Below are 16,218 nucleotides of genomic sequence, written 5' to 3'. Positions count from 1 at the left end.
AAAAAAGAATATTTTCTAGTAGGATGGATGTCTTAATATTGTGCTTATGATTTAGATGTGATTGAAAGCACTTCATTTGGCATTTAGGGTGAAGTCCATGCTTCTGGTTCTCAGAGGGCCATCTGGTGTGACTAGACTGATATTCCCCAGGCTTACTGAACTTCCTTCTATACTCAGCATAGTCCTTGCACACTAGGCCTTCTCAGGGCTCATTCCTGCCTCTTCAGTTCCTCTTCTCTTCTTTAGTGCAACAGGCTTAAAAAGCCACCATTCATGTGGCCATAGACACTCCTGCCTCTTGGCTCTCTGAAGGAGAATGTAGAAATGCTTTCATTTTCTGGTTACGCTTGGTTTCTCAGGGCACCTATCCTGCCTTGCCCTCGGTTTGCCAGAGTGTGTGATTGGAGGAGGGTGTGAAGACGGATCAGTTACCCTTCAACAGGAAGGACAAGACACAAGGGCTCGAGGATAGGAGCCCTGGGCTGGCCTGACATCAGCCCCCAACACTCTGTGGAGAAACACTGAGCAGCTGGTCATCATGTGGGCTGGGAGGAATGGGGCTGGGCCAGGGGCTGGGATTAAGGCAGCCTTGTGGCAGCAGCTGTGGTATTGGGAACACCTGGCCCTCCTGGAAGTCCAGGGCCTCTGTCTCTGACCTCTTTCCTTCATTTCCTGCATTCTCCAAATTACAGCAGAACATTGAAATAGAACTAGAGGAGAACATGTCCTGCAAGCATTTGGGTTTCCTGAAATTGGTCTCTCTTTCAGTTGAGGAGGCCCTCTTATGATGAGTAGTGCTCAAAGCTAGCTTAGGCATCTCCCTCCCCCAAAATCTCTTGTGAAGCCCTGTAGTGCCTGTGTAGGGTGTGTGAGGTGGGGGTGAGGACCACATGTTGTGAGCTGCAGTAAGCAGGCTCTGTATCATAGGGAGTTAGGCTCCATTCTTAGTCTAGCAACAAAATTTTAGGCAAATTACAGAGCTTCTGAGCCTCAATTTTTTCACATATAAAGCAGGACAATAATACTAGAACTAAATATTTTGCATATATCACTGTTAATAGTACTATTGCTGCTTATAAAGTATGGAAATCTTCTGTTCTTTGTGTACATTTACCAACTCATAGTGTGTTGAGGTTGTACCCGAAGCCTGTGGCCATCCATAGCAGTATCCTGTCCCTGACCTTGGCTATAGAGAATGCATGTGTCACAGATCTGCGCAGCCTCTCAGCTGCCTTCTTGTACATGGCATTTACTAGCACCACAGAAGCATTGTTACCACCACAGCATTTTTTTTCCACTGACATTATCTCATAATCCAATCATTATTAGGAGAAAATGTCAGTTGACTTTCTGCACTAGTAAGGACATGAACAATGAAAACCGTGTAGCACAAAAACTTTCTGTGCAGAATAGAAAAATGTCACTGCTTTCATGATTTGGCCAGTGGGGTAGTTCATGGCTCTACTTCAGAGGTACCCAGAGACTGAAGTGAAATAGGGGTTGGGAATGGAATATAATTATCGGAAGGAGGGGAAGAACCCCAGCTTCATAGTTATTAGCATTATTAGGAAGTAACTGTCCTTTGAATTATATTCTAGCTAAAGAAATTATAAAGCAGTATTTTTATGGGAACTTCCCCTTGTGTTTGAGACATTCGCTGACAATTCTTCATAAATCTTAATTAAGACGTCAGAACTCCTTGTGAAGCCTCTCTTCATGTGTGTTCCCTTGTACAGTTATTAACAAAAGCCCCTTTATGTTTCTGCCCAGCTTGATTTCAGTCATGAACTCCATGTTCCTTTATTACTTCACAGAATCTGGTTTCTTGACTGACTTAGTAAATTGGTTCTCAAGGACTTGGTGGGAAGCCAGAGTGCCCAAGTGAGACGTGCTTATAGTCCAGGGTGAGTAGAGACAAAGGGAGACTGGCCACTGGTAACCCACTCCTTCCCAGGAAAGCTTCCTATGTCCTCCTGATTTCTTCATCTTCATCAACTTTTAAAACGTTAGCCCAGGGGCTGGTGAGATGGCTCAGCGGGTAAGAGCACTGACTGCTCTTCAGAAGGTCCCGAGTTCGGATCCCAGCAACCACATGGTGGCTCACAACCACCCGTAATGAGATCTGACGCCCTCTTTTGGTGTGTCTGAAGACAGCTACAGTGAATTACACCGGAGCGAGGAGGGCCAGCAGAAGTCCTGAGCTCAATTCCCAGCAGCCACACACATGATAGCTCACGGCCATCTGTACAGCTACAGTGTACTCATACACATAAAATAAATAAAATTATAAATCTTAAAAAAACAAAAAACAAAAAAAAAAAAAACGTAGCCCAAAGTTAGCATCTTTTAAAGGTTGTGGGTAGATTCTTACATGTGCGGTCCAGAGGAGAAAGGAGCCTGGAGCCTGGCTGGTTTTGGCGTTCAAATCTGGCTTTTCTTATAAAAAATACTTGAGCACTAGCCCTGTTACCAGTGGTGAGCCTATTAGTCACCTGAAGGATTTCGTGATCCCTTAAGAGTTGTTTTATGGCAGCTCTGGAGGCTGAAGCAGGTGGATCTCTGAGTTCAAGGGCAGCTCTGGTCTACGTAGCGAGTTCAAGGCCAGCCAAGGCTACACAGTGAGACCCTGTCTGAAATACATTTGCTTTATGCTAATGTTCTTATTTTAGTTTCTAGTAAGGGCTTGGGGTTTCTAATGCAATGTCAACAATCACTTATGATCTAGTATGACTGCTGGCATTTCAAAACCTCTGCAGACTGAGGCTGAAAGGAAAACTGGCAGAAAAACGCATCAGGTTGCCTCCATTCTCAGAGCCTTAGCTGGTCTTTCCTCTAAGTGCTCAGCTTGCTCCAAAAGAGCCACAAGACTTGTGAGCGCTCGTTTAGAGCACACAGAGGATTTTAAGTGTCCTCTTACACCGGAGAATGGGCGATGACGAAACTTTTTACTGAACTCTGCCTTCAGTGTACCAGAGCTTCTCTCACAGCTCTGTGGAGACACTTTTTTTCCTCCTCCCCTGAGAAAGCTCTATTGTTTCTTTGTCCCCCTCCCCCTAAACTACTTGATGCCTGCAAATGCATCTTGGTAGTTTTTCTCCAGGGGTCTGCTTTGTGGCTGTTAGTGGTGAATGTGAAGATTACATATAGTCCATCCTCTGAAGGACTTTGAAATCGGAAGAAAAACTGCTTACTGCAACCACTAGTGTAAACTCTGGATTGATGCAACTTGCAGTGTAATAAATGGACTCCGCCTTTCTCATCGCGCGAGTGTTGAATGTTTTTCCCCAAGGCAGCCATTCTATATCACAGTTGACTTGTTTGTTTGCTCGCCTTTAGGATCGTTGGTGGGTTTTTGAACGTGCACCTACTCTCAATTACACTGGACGTCTTTTAGAGGCTGCGAGAAATAGATCTAATAAAAATTTTTTTAAGTCCAATTTTTAAAGTCAGACCCTATGGTGCTGCAGGTTTGTTTACAGGATATTATCGGATGGAGAATTGGAACATATTAGTTTTGGGAGTATTTGGGCTGATGGTGAACTCAAGAAAAACTAAGTATTAGCTACTGGAAAGCTTTGAGGAATATGTGATCATACAGTCTCAAGAAAAGCAGAAATAGTCATTTTAACTTTAATTTTTTTCAAAGCTTATTTGTAATGATAGTGCTTAGATGCTTTAACCTCCATTGTAGCCCACCACCCACCAGAGGTAGTGGGAAAGAAAGGATACAGGGAAGTGGACCTGTTTAGAAATGGTTCTTTGAAGCAACTCTGCGTTGCCTGAAAATCAGCAGTTCAGTTCACAGGTCAACAGGCAGCAGCAGCTCGATCCACTTGCTAACACTTAATGGCTGTCCAAGTAGTTCTGTTTGGTAGAGTCGGCTTAGCAACAGCAGTGACCTGACCTAGCAGAGACAGCCAGGCCTTAGCCTTGGCTGCAGGCAGCAGGAGGGACCAACAGGAACCCCAGGAGAAGTTCTCAGCTGTGCCTCTCTCAGGGAAGCTGAGATCAGCGAGAAGACTTGAGACCCACAAGTGTTGCACAGCTAGCTGTACCAACAAGCCAAGCTCTGTCTCTGTCACTTCATTACTCTGTGGAGTCTTATTTATACCCTCCAAACATTACATGTCTTTCCTCAGCATGTGCATCCAATCAACCCGAATCCTGGGAGTCCTGACAAATGCAGCTCAACTACGCTGTGTAAGGCAGACCAGTGCATGCCTGTTGTTAGCAAAGAATCCTTCATCACGCGTCCTTTCGCATGCTTGCTTTAGCAAAACATCCTCTCTCCTGTGTCTGCTTCCATGTTCCTTCAGGAGTCTGTCTTAGTCTTTCACCTGTGTCCACTTCAGGAAAACACGTGTTTGCCCCAGAAAAACACCATCCAATACAATTGACTCTCCAAAGAACCCTTAAGTTTTCACTTCAGATCATGATGGGTCATTTGTGTTGTTTCTTTTGAATTAGTACCTACTTCTTAACATTTGTATTTTTGAATGTAGGAATATTGATTTATTAGAACCTGAATGCTGTTCTGTGTTCTAAGATACTAAGGACTGGGGTGTTGGTTTCAAATAGTCATTAGCTCGCTCTCACAAGTCTGCCGTTCGTAAAGGTTCTTACATTTGTATAGATTTATACACGTGTTGCTCCACACAGTATCATTGGAGTGGCTGCAGTATGTGTTTTCAAAGTGGTTGTCAACTGGGTTCACTGGTGTCTTCTTTTCTGGGCCTCTGAATTGCTTGAGCTCCCTGTGGCATGGTGGCTGGGTTTCAAGGGTAAGCATTCCCAGAGAGAGAAAATAGAAGCTATAGCTGGGTTTGGAAGAGCATGTCTGTAATCTGTAACTCCGGAGGCTGGAGGTAAGTAGAGCTTAAGGTGAATTCTAGGCCGGCCTGGGCCACCTAAGACTCTGCCTTGAAAAAAGAAAAAAAAAAGCCGTGTAAATGCCATAATTAGTCAGGCCACAGCTCTTGTGGAAAGTGACAAATTATTCAAAATGTTTTTTTTTTTCTTTTTCTTTTTTTTTAAATCAGTTATTAGCTTTCTGGAAACCAACTCTGTACTCTGGGTCTTGCAGATGTTACCTAGACATATGAATAGCACAAACTTGTGACTGTATCCCGGTGTATATCCTGATGTCCTTTGACTATGCTTGTCTACAGGTAAATTTTAAATAGGCAGTTTCATAGCTTGTAGCAATATTTTATTGAGGTTTCGTTGTTATCGAATGAGTAACCCCAGTGGCACCCATCTTGGGAAAACTGGCCTTATTTCAACCAAGAAGTGAGGGAGTGCACCAGGCCTGTGTCCGTTTTACTCTTCTCATTCAAGTAAGTCAAGTGTCAGATACAAGGGGCCTGGGATCCTAGTTGTGGCTGGCTGAGAAGGATCCAGAAGGCATACTTGCTTTCATATTGGGTTGGCAGGCTCCTCGTCTCCCTTTTGATTTTTATCAGCTTAGCTAATGAAGGGGGCTTACAATGTTCTAAGCACTTTGCTTATGGCACCCAATTATATTTGCCTAGGAGACTATGGTATGTGTGAAATCTTAGTTTTTGCCATTGCTCTCTGGTAGCGATATTAATGTTTGAAGGTATTGCTGTTTTATCCCTTGCCAGTTTTATTACCATGCAGAGTAGATTTTGTTGCCTTTTCACTGTTCCAACCCTGGAAATTTTGATGTTTTTAAACAAAGTGAAACATCCCTGTTGTAATTTCTTGTTTCTCTAGAATATGTACATTATCTTGGTATGTTTTACTTTTTAATGATAGTGTTGAGTATTTTTTATTCAGAAAGTCAGTACACTGACTTGGCAGAATTTTATGTCTTCTTTCCACCCAACACCGTTTACATAGTTGGAGGATTGGCTATAATGGACAGACCCTTCCTTTCAACTGAGTTCAGTTGGCAGCCAGTGGACACTTTTTCTTTATTTTGGTAAGTTTTTTTCCTGGGCAAATACTTAACCAAATCCTGCTTTTCATCTGTTTTTGATGGCACCAGACCATACTTCCCAGCCATTTGCAGACAGTGTCTGTCTGGTGGCAGGATTTCCTGGGCACAGAGCCCTTAACTGGTACTGGCTAGCTTCTTGAACTTCACTGATACACTTGAATATTTGCTCTGTGTTTTCTGCCATGGGAACCAATAAGTGTGCCCCTTTGTGACAGTGAAGCAGCAAAAACCATCAGCTGTTGATTAGTTACTCTACTATCCTTACCTGTGAACTTGGCTTAGTTAAACCTTCCTAATGCTAGGTATGGTGGCATAGACCTGTGATTCAAGCATTTAGGAAGCTGAGGCAGGAAGATTGTTCCGAGTTTCAGGTCGGCCTGGGTTACATAATGATTTCAAGGTTACACTGGACACTATGGCAAAACATGTTAAGTAGACAAAACAAAACAAAAATAAAGACCTTTCTTCCAATATCCAAGTCAATTCATCTAAGTCAGCACTCCGCAGAGATCTGGGTGAGACTGCAAATTAGAAGCTGCACCTGAGGAGTGGGTGAATAGAATTAAGAGAGGGAGCAAGATTCTTGGGTTATTGCACCAAGCTATTCTCATCAGTTTCCTTACTGGCCAAACAGCATTTGTTCTACAGAGAATGCCCACTGATGGACCCAAACACCCATTGCTGCTGCTACTGCCACCATAGCTTTCCCCCCTCCCCCCACTAATCAGTGCTAGCTGTGTGCTTGTGAACTTCTTATAGCACTTGGAATAACAGAAACAGAGGTATTGTAGGAGCAGGAAAAGCTCCAGGGTATGTGTAAGTGTGGTCAGGGAACTCAGACCTGAGATAACCACGGAGAGAAAATGTCTGCCTTTCTCTCACCATTGCTCGGGGTGAGCTATGTGTATCACTGGAATTATGCAGTGGAACCCAGCACACCAAGGGCCAACATTCTATATCTTTTCAGAGCCTAAACCCCTCCCTGGGGAAAAGTTTGGTCTCTGATTTGCTAAGGGCAAGATTGACATTTGCTGGAGGGACACAACATAGATACAGCTATAGTAGCTAGCAGTCTTTTGTAACTCCAGGGGTTCCGATGCATGTGTGGGTGCCAGGCATGCATAACCACATGCAGATACATACAGGCAGGTAACATGCATACGTTAAAAACAAAAACCTACCAACCAACCAAACAAAAAACCCTATGTCAAGAATGAATTTGCTGAGAGAGAAGTTAAGGGGGAGAAAAAAAAAGCTTAAAACAAAAGTGTGCGTAACCAATGAAGTGCTGCTATTGTGAAAACATTAACACACTAAGGAAAGAAATTGAAGACATTAGATGATGGGGAAACCTTCCATGCTCCTGGAGTGCCAGAAATAATACCGAGAATGCCTCTTCTACTAAATGTAATCTACAGAGCTACTACAATTTGTATCAAGTCTAGTTGACAGTCTTCATAGAAAACACACACACACACACACACACACACACAACCAAAAGAGCAACAAAAAACAACAACCCTAAAATTAACATGAAACTGAAAAGCACAGATAGCCATAACTATTTAAGCAGAAGGGGTGTCGCTGGAGGTATGGAAAATACTTGACCTTAAATTATACCACAGTCATGTTGACAAAGGCAGTGTGGTACTGGTCTAAAAACAGACATGTACACCAATGGGATAAAGTAGAGGACCTAGAAAAGCCACCCCACACAGTAGCTCCTAATGTCTGGCAAAGGCTTCAGAAACACGACAGAACAGAGGACAGCCTTGCCAGCAGATGGGTTTTGGGGAGACTGGACCCCTACCTGCAGAAAGGGAAGCTTGATCTGCGCTTGTTACCCCGAAAAGACCAGTTTTAAGTGGAACAAAGACCTCCATTTAAAACTTTAAATACTAAAACTACAGAAGGAAAAAAGTGATAGGCCCAGGGAAGACCTTTCTGAAGGCATGGGAAGGAGCCCCCAAGAATCGATAGCTTGGCTTCCACAGAGTTCCAAGACTTCTGCACTGCAGAGGTAGAAGCATCAAGCACTTTCCTATTGCTCTAATAAAATACCATGACCCAAAACTACTTACAGAATAAAACATTTTATTATCATTATCATTTTTTTTGCATCCAGTCACAGTTTATAGCGGGTTTCTTATTGCCAGTCTGTCAGTCACACAGAGCATGCCATTTCATCACTTGTCCAGGACACCGATTGTTGGGGGAAAGGAAGCAAGCGCCATATCCTCAGGGGTGAGCTCATTCCAACTTTGGAGGAATTCCACCAGACAGCCTAGACAGCTGCTTGAGTAAACAAACACATTAAGGGAAGCAGACAGCTCTCTCGAGGCCCAGACACACTTTCTTGCTGTATTATGTTGCTCGCCACCTACAGTGGTCACTCAGGAAGATCTTCTTCAGGATAGCATGGTCACAGGACTGGGACAGTCCCTAGGGACTGGTGGAGAGCATGAGGATGGTGAGGAGAGCTACATCGAGCTGTTTCACATCAGAGACAACCGTGACCAAGTCCTCAGACCTCGATCTCTCCTTTTATCATCTGACGTAGTGCTTGATGTATTCATCCGAGTCCCGAAAATCTTCCTTGTCCCGCAAGTGGTGGTGTGCAGCTTCAATATTCAGTGGGTCATCAAAATTCAAAAGATCAGTAAATTAAAGACCAGCCAATGCCATCAATTGAGTGTTCTCTTAGTAAACTTAGACATATTTCTCCCATTTCTGTGATGTTGGGGTGCCAGATTTCAGTCAAGTATTTCACCTTGGGAGGCACCATGTTGTAGACATCGGGGAACTTCAGTTTCAAACTGAAATTTTCCACCCTGGTAGTTACTCTCATCTGGGCTTACAATCAGCTCAAAGCAATGAAGCTTGTTTGGATCAAGAAAATGTACTTTACACGTACAAGGTAAATTAGCTTCAAGTTCTGCAACCTCTTTCACAAGCAACTTGTCTCTCACAGAAACCCCTGTAGTAGTCAGTTGCGGAAGCTGATGTTCGGGATCCTTTAAGACCATCATCCCACTTCAACTTGCTTGCCAGTGTTAGCATCACTGCCGCCTTTCTTCTGGAAGACAAGCAAGAGTAGGGTTAAGGGCCATGTCTCCAGACACTGAGCACTGTGAGTCAGGCGAGGCAAAGCCCGCACTGAAAACCATGCCCAGCCAGCGGCACCAAGTCGCGCTGGCCTTCACAGCCTCACCAGCTCCCGGCTGAATAAAAAAGTTTTTATTTTGTTTGGTTTGTTTTCTGAGACAGAGTCTTACTGTGTAGGCCTGGGTGGCCTGCACCTTCTGCTTCCACCTCCCAAGCACTGGGGTTAAAGGTGTGTGCCTATTAAAATTGCTTGGGAGAAAACAACTGTTTGGCCTATGTTTCTGGAAGGCAGAGGCTCTGTTAGGGAAGGTGTGGTAGAAGGTGGCTGGATGGAGGAGGGAGCTGGCTGAGAACATTTTACTTATAGCAGGGCTGTACCTCATGGTTCAGCCCTGCTATAAGTACCTCATAGGGCTGTACCTAGTTCTATGACCCTCCCCACCCCTCCCAGCAGTGTCACTGCCAGGGGAGCAAGTTACCAGCTATACTCCAGATTTCAGGGTGTGAGTATGCAGAATATATAAAGAACTTCAAAATTTATACCGCGGATTCCAAACTGCCAATCAGTGAATGGCCTGATGAACTCAAAAGAAGAAGCACAAATGGCCGATATTAAAAACTCTTTAACTTTATTGGCCGTGAGGGAATTAAATTGCTTTGATTTAAATTGCTTTGAGATTCCCATCTTACCCAGATGGCAAACATAAAAAAAGGAAAAGAAAACAAATACTGGCAAGGTAAAGGGAAGAGGAGTCTTTATTCACAGTTGGTGGGAGTGTAAACTGGTACAGCCAGTATGGGAATCAGTATGGTGGTTTCTGAAGAACTTAAAAATAGAAGTCCTGTATGACTTAGCTATCCACATCCTGGGCATGTACCCAGAGAACTCTGTCCTACCTCAGAGATACTTGCATTTGCATGTCTGATGTTCTCTTCACAATAGCAGGAAGATAAAGTTAGCCTGGAAGCTCGTTGGTAGTAGATGCATACATAAGGAGAACATGGCCTTAGCTATACAGTGAGATTTTATTTAGGTGTAAAGAAAAATGAAGTTTGCAGGAAAATAGATGGATCTAGAAATTTTTACCTTGTGTGAGATCACCCAGACTCAGAAAGACAAATTCTGCATTCTCTCTCAGAGGCAGATTCCGGCTTTTGATGTTTATGTTTGTATGTGTGTGGGTGGAAGTGTGGGCAGACACCTTGAAAGAAGAAGAGAAAAAGAAGTTTTGAGGAAGGCATTTGGCAAGAAAATGGACGGAGGACTATTAGGGGTAGAAGGGTACAGGTGGGAGGATGGTCAGAGGGATGAGAAGGATCAACAAAAATAACGTATTACTTTGTACACTAAAACAAAGTACTATGTAGAGGGTGTTAATTTCTAACACTGGTCCTGTGGTATCTCGACCTTGGTCATTCCCATGTTGAAATCCTTAGACCAACATATTTCAAGCATGGCAGGATTTTGGCATCAGTGGTGTCTTAGTGTTCTTCTGCTGTGAGGAGATACCATGATCAAGATAACTCTTATAAAAGAAGACATTTAATTGAGGGATTGCTAAAAGTTCTAGAGGGTTAGTCTATTATCGTTACGGGAGGGGCATGGAACTCTTATGGTACTAGAGCAGTGTGTGGGCTTTTGAAGTCTCACAGCCCACGCCAGTGACACATTTCTTCCAACAAGGCCACATCCACTTCAAGAAGGCCACACCTCCTAATCCTTCTAATCCTTTCAAACAGTTCCACTCCCAGATGACAAGGCATTCAAATATATGAGCCTATGGTGGTCATTCTTATTTAAACCATCATAATGAAATTTGATTAAAGATAGGTTGGCTGGTGAGAAACAATTGTATATTGCAAACACTGTTTAGTTTCTCTTATGAATGAATACTTTCCAAAATCTGTATTTATTATGAGCCATTTATAATATTGCAACAGTGTTTTCATCCTATAAAAGTAAGTAAATATAGTACTATGTAACTATGTATTAGAGTACTAGCTTATCACATTGAAGACCCTGGGTTGAATTTTCAGTATGAAGAAAAGAGTAATTAGGAGCAGATAAAATATCTATGCCTTTTCACCTAGTAGTACTGATCCTGGGACTCTAGACTTAAGAATAAGGGTAAGAAGAGGTCTGTAAATGTCCAGTAGTACAGGGCTTGTTAGGTAAATTGTGATACTTAGTAATTTTTAATAGTATAGGAATTTTGTTACAATATTGTGTTGGATAGTTTTGTTTCAACTTGATACAAGCTAAAGTCATCTGAGAGGAAAGAACCTTCATTTAAAAAAATGACTCCATAAGATTTGATTGTAGGCAGGCCTGTAAGAATTTGTTTCTTAGTTAATTAATTAATTTCTTAATTAGTGATTGATGGGGTAGGGTTAGAAAGCAGATTGAGCAAGTCATGAGGAGTAAGCCAGTAAGCAGAATCCTGCGTAGCCTCTGTATCAGCTCCTGGTTCCTGTCCTGCTTGAGTTCCTATCCTTACTTCCTTTGATGAACTGTGATGTGGAAATGTAAGCCAAATCCTTTCTTTCCCAACTTGCTTTGGTAATGGTGCTTTGTTTAGGCAATAGTAACCCTAAATAAGACAGATAATAAGGAAGGTAGTTGGGTTTTTTGGTTTTTTGGTTTTTTGAGATAGGGTTTCTCTGTGTAGCCCTGGATGTCCTGGAACTCACTCTGTAGACCAGGCTGGCCTCGAACTCAGAAATCCGCCTGCCTCTGCCTCCCAAGTGCTGGGATTAAAGGTGTGCACCACCACTGCCTGATCAGGTAGTTGCTTTTATTGCTTCCTAGGCTTTAGTGTCAGCCTGCTTATATAATGTTAGTGAGCTGAGCTTTTTTTCCTGTCATTTGCAGAGGGTTCTTAGGGGATGGAAAATTTTGAGGAGCAGCATTGCTCTAGTTGGCTTTAATTTCTACTTAACACAGCCTAGAGTCATCTGAGAGGGAAGCCACAATTGAGCAATTGTCTAGATTAGATTGGCTTGTGGGTACCTCTGTGGGGGACTGTCTTGATTATTCATTGAGATAAGAGTCTGTCTTCACCATAGTAGAGAAAGAACTTACCAGTAGGCGTGGAGACATGATGCTTGAGCAGAAGCTGAGCGCTCACATCCATCCATAAGCAGGAAGCAGAGAATACACTGGGGAAGGTGAAAGGCTTTTGAAATTGTAAGCCCACCCTCAGTGACACATATCCTCTAATAAAGCCACATCTCCTAATCTTTCTTAAATGGCTACTGAATGGGGACAAGTATATACCTGCTGGAATATGTACATGAGGGACAAACCACGACATTCTACCCACCGGCTCCCATAGTCTTGTGGCTGTATCATAATGCAAATCATGTTCAGTCCAATTTCAAAAGTCCCCGTAGGTCTTTAGTTTCAACACTTAATGTCCCAGTTCGCCTGTAAACTCAAAAAGCAAGCTAAATAGTTTTCATGTACAGTGGTACAGAATATACATTAACAGGGAAGGGAAGGAAGGGGATTAATGAGGAAATATAGGACCAAAGCAAGACTGAAACCCAGTAGGACAAACTCTAAATCATGTGGCTCTATGTCTAATGTCAAAGGGATTAGATAGGTCCTTCCTTCCAGCTTTGTGGACTTCAGTACATCTCTTTCTTCGGCTGGTTCCACTGTCTGTAGCTCTCTTTGGTAGATGTCTCCCAGCTCAGGCACCTTTAACATCTTTGGGTCTCCACTACAATTCATGCTTCACTTCTACATGAACCTCTCAGGTCCTCCATGCAAGGACTCCACTGCCACAGACCTGGCCTTGGTAGATCTGCTTAACTATGGAGGGAGATTCTAAATAAACCCCTTCACTCATGCATTATTTATGATTCTAAAGCTAGAAACCACGTGATCTCCACTGTCAAGTTTGGGTGCCTTCTTGTGATGAAGCTTGGCCTCCTTGAATCACATTTAAAACAGCAACTTTTGATTTCTTTTTTTTCCCTTTCAACAAGTAGACACTTCCTTAGGCTGTTTTCTCTTACAAATTGGAATCTAAGGTGAGTGGGGTTCTGTCCCAAGGGCACCCCTCCCTTCATTCCATTTCAGATCATCTAATCTTTCAGCACAGTCCTTGGCTCCAACATTAAATTTCCTGGTGCTCTTTGTCTCTTCATATTTTACACTTTGTAGTTCTTTGTTCCAGTTGCTCTTTTATTGCAGATCTTCGTAAGAATGATTGCTAATAAAAACACATCAAAGTTAATATTAGGCTGTCTTGAAATCTCCTCTGCCAAAGAAAGTGGTCCATTACTTTTCAATTTAGCCTTAGACAACTTCTTAGGACAGGGGCAGAAGACAACCATGTTCCTGGCCCAGATACCACAGGAATGACCTTTAGCTCAGCTGCTGTCAAAATACTGGCTTTTCCCTGAAGCCTTTTGAGCTGGGATTCCACAATCCACATAGCTCTTAGCACATTGCCTTTGGATTATGTGTAGCTTATCATATCCAGCTGCTTGTCTAGTCCAAAGTTCCAAAGTCTTCCACATACCCCCTCAAGACCATATTGTCAGGTCTGTCACAGGATAAATCTACTTCTTGGTACCATTTTTAATAGTAGTTACTTTTTCTGTTGCTGCTACTAAACACCATGACCAAGGCAACTTACAGAAGGAAGGGTTGATTTGTAGTTTGTAATTCCAGAGGGACAGGAGTTCATTACCAACATGGTGGGAGCATGTTAGCAGTTAAGCAAGCTAAGTGCTCACATGCTAGTGTACAAATGGGAAGCAGAGAGTGCGCTGGAGATGGTGGGATGCTTTTGTAACTTTAAGCGGCACCAAATGACATCTTGACCAACAAGGTTATACCGTAATCCTTCCCAAACAGTCAGGAACTGGGGACCAAATATTGAGACTTATGGATGCATCTCATTAAAACTACTACATCCCCCAGGTCACTTTTGGTTGGTCTTTTATCATAGGAACAGTTGAAACTAGGACAGGTATACAACAGTAGAATCACTCTTACTAGTTTGGGGAGAAGAAATATCTTTGAACCTTTTTGGTTCTTGGTTTCCATTTGTAAAATATTTAGTGACATTATTTACCAATAATATTATGAGCTAGCATTCATTTGACAGTTGTATGTTTATCAGGCATGAGATTAAAAGCTTGGCACACCGTCATAGTTTAATTTTCAAGGTCACTTTTTGGATGGCTACCGTTGTCTGGCCTATAACGTTAGCTGATGTTTATTGATGATTTCCTACTGTACAAGCTTTGCTTCACATTGTGTCACGAGTCTGAGAAGTACCAGGAAGCTGAGGGACTGGCAGAGCTATCGACCACAAGGTCGTGCAGATAGCTAGTAAATGGCAGAGCTGTCTGTCAAGCAGGGTTCTTTCTACCTGACTGTCCTCATTCTTGCCTATCATGCAGGGTAGAATCAAAGTCTAAGACTGTAGCATTAGATGGCATTTCGAAGCCCTTTTGCCCTTTGTCAAAACAACTCACTAAACGTGTTCTAGGAGTAAGTCCCCATAAGGGTATCTATTCGAGCCAGAACTTTGTTTATTAAAATCTATAGTTCCTTGGGGTTGGATAGTATATAGTGTGCTTCACACGCATAAATCCCTATACTCAATTCTATGTCCTTCATCCCCAAATATATTGTTTTTTTTTCTTCCCGAGGTTAGACAGTCATAGGGAGCTGGATCTTTGAAAAAGTTAATCAGTGCCCTAATGTGGCAGCAGGGCCTTAGAAGTATCAGAGCTAATTCTCCAGTGGAGAATGATCCAGAACGAAAAATGAATTCCTGAAGCTGTCCTCTGTTTTTACTGGCAGGTCCCAAGAGCTCTCAGATTTGAGAGTAGACTTTGGAATGTCTCTTAGGTCGCTTCTCACCTCATATGCAGCTCATAACCCTCTAGCTTCCGGAGGTCCAGTGACCTCTGACTTCTATGGGCAGCAGTCATATACATGATACACATTATACACCCAGGCAAAATATATACACATAAAATACATAAAAAATAAAAAGAATAATAACAATGACATTTTTTGAGCATCTTAGTTAGGATTTCTATTGCTGTGAAGAGACACCATGACCACATTAAGTCTTATAAAGGAAAACATTTAATTTGGGATACCTTTCAGGTTTTGAGTTTTATTCTGTTATTATCATGGTGGGAAGTATATAGGTACACAGGCAGACATGGTACTGAACAAGGAGCTGAAAATTCTACATCCATTTCATTAGCAGCCAGCAGGCACCTGTAGCAGGAGAGAGAGGGAGAGGGAGAGGAAAGAGGAGGAGGAAGAAGAGGAGAGGAGAGAGAAAGAAGGACACTGTGTCTGACTTGAGCATTTAAAAACTTTAAAGACCATACCTAATGACATACTGGCATGTCCTAGTGACACTAGTGGAAACAAAGCCATAGTACTCCAAGAAAGTCACATCTCCTAATAGTATTATACCCTGTGAACTATGGAGGCCATTTTATTCAAACCATTACACCTAGTCAGGTGTCATGGCACACAACTGTAATCCCAATTCTTCTAGAGGCCAAGGCAGGAGGATCACAAACTGGTGATATGTAATATTAATGGCTCTGATCACACATTATATATCATAGACCAAACCTGTCCATCCATCCATCCATCCATCCATCCATCCATCCATATGATGGTTTCACTGGCACGTGACAGAGTTCTAGGAGATTCACACAAAGTCCTCATACTCATACACATTGAATAAAAGTAATAAATTTCCAGAAGAGAAAATTCATTTTAAAGGTGGATATTGGTGACTCATGCCTACAATCCTGGAACTTGGAAAGTTGAGGCAGGACAATTCCCATTAGTCAGAGTCAGTCTGTGCTAAATATTGAGATATTGTCATAAACAAACCAACAAGTAAACAAACAAACACACCTAAGAGTAGGTGGGAAGAATGAAATTGTTTTAACTAGAAAGTCTCGAAAAGTAATCAGAAAATAATCCTGAAGTTCTGGCTTGGGATAATTACAATCAAAGTACAGTTAAATAATAGTGAACACTCTCACCCTTGTTTACTGTTAAGTGCTGATCACTGGATTTTGAGGGCTTGTGGAAAGGCTTATAGTCTACCTTGTGTTAAGCAGGGCAGTGGTGGCACATGCCTTTAATC

General features: G+C 42.5%; 1 protein-coding gene, 1 long non-coding RNA gene and 1 pseudogene across 2 annotated transcripts in view; 1 reads left to right on the top strand and 2 right to left on the bottom strand.

The window, feature by feature from the left end:
• Positions 1-16,218, top strand: part of Wwtr1 (WW domain containing transcription regulator 1) — a 121,637-nt gene that overhangs the window by 38,195 nt on the left and 67,224 nt on the right.
• On the bottom strand, positions 8,242-9,022 carry LOC116092897 (annotated as a pseudogene).
• Positions 14,957-16,218, bottom strand: part of LOC116092899 — a 17,613-nt gene continuing 16,351 nt past the window's right edge. Inside the window, exon 3 of the long non-coding RNA XR_004119557.1 lies at positions 14,957-15,323. This is a non-coding gene — a long non-coding RNA (uncharacterized LOC116092899). The remainder of the gene's footprint in view (positions 15,324-16,218) is intronic.

The sequence above is a fragment of the Mastomys coucha genome, unplaced genomic scaffold (genome assembly GCF_008632895.1).
Source record: "Mastomys coucha isolate ucsf_1 unplaced genomic scaffold, UCSF_Mcou_1 pScaffold16, whole genome shotgun sequence".
NCBI classification, from domain to species: domain Eukaryota; kingdom Metazoa; phylum Chordata; class Mammalia; order Rodentia; family Muridae; genus Mastomys; species Mastomys coucha.
This window is presented reverse-complemented; position numbering and strand designations above follow the sequence as displayed.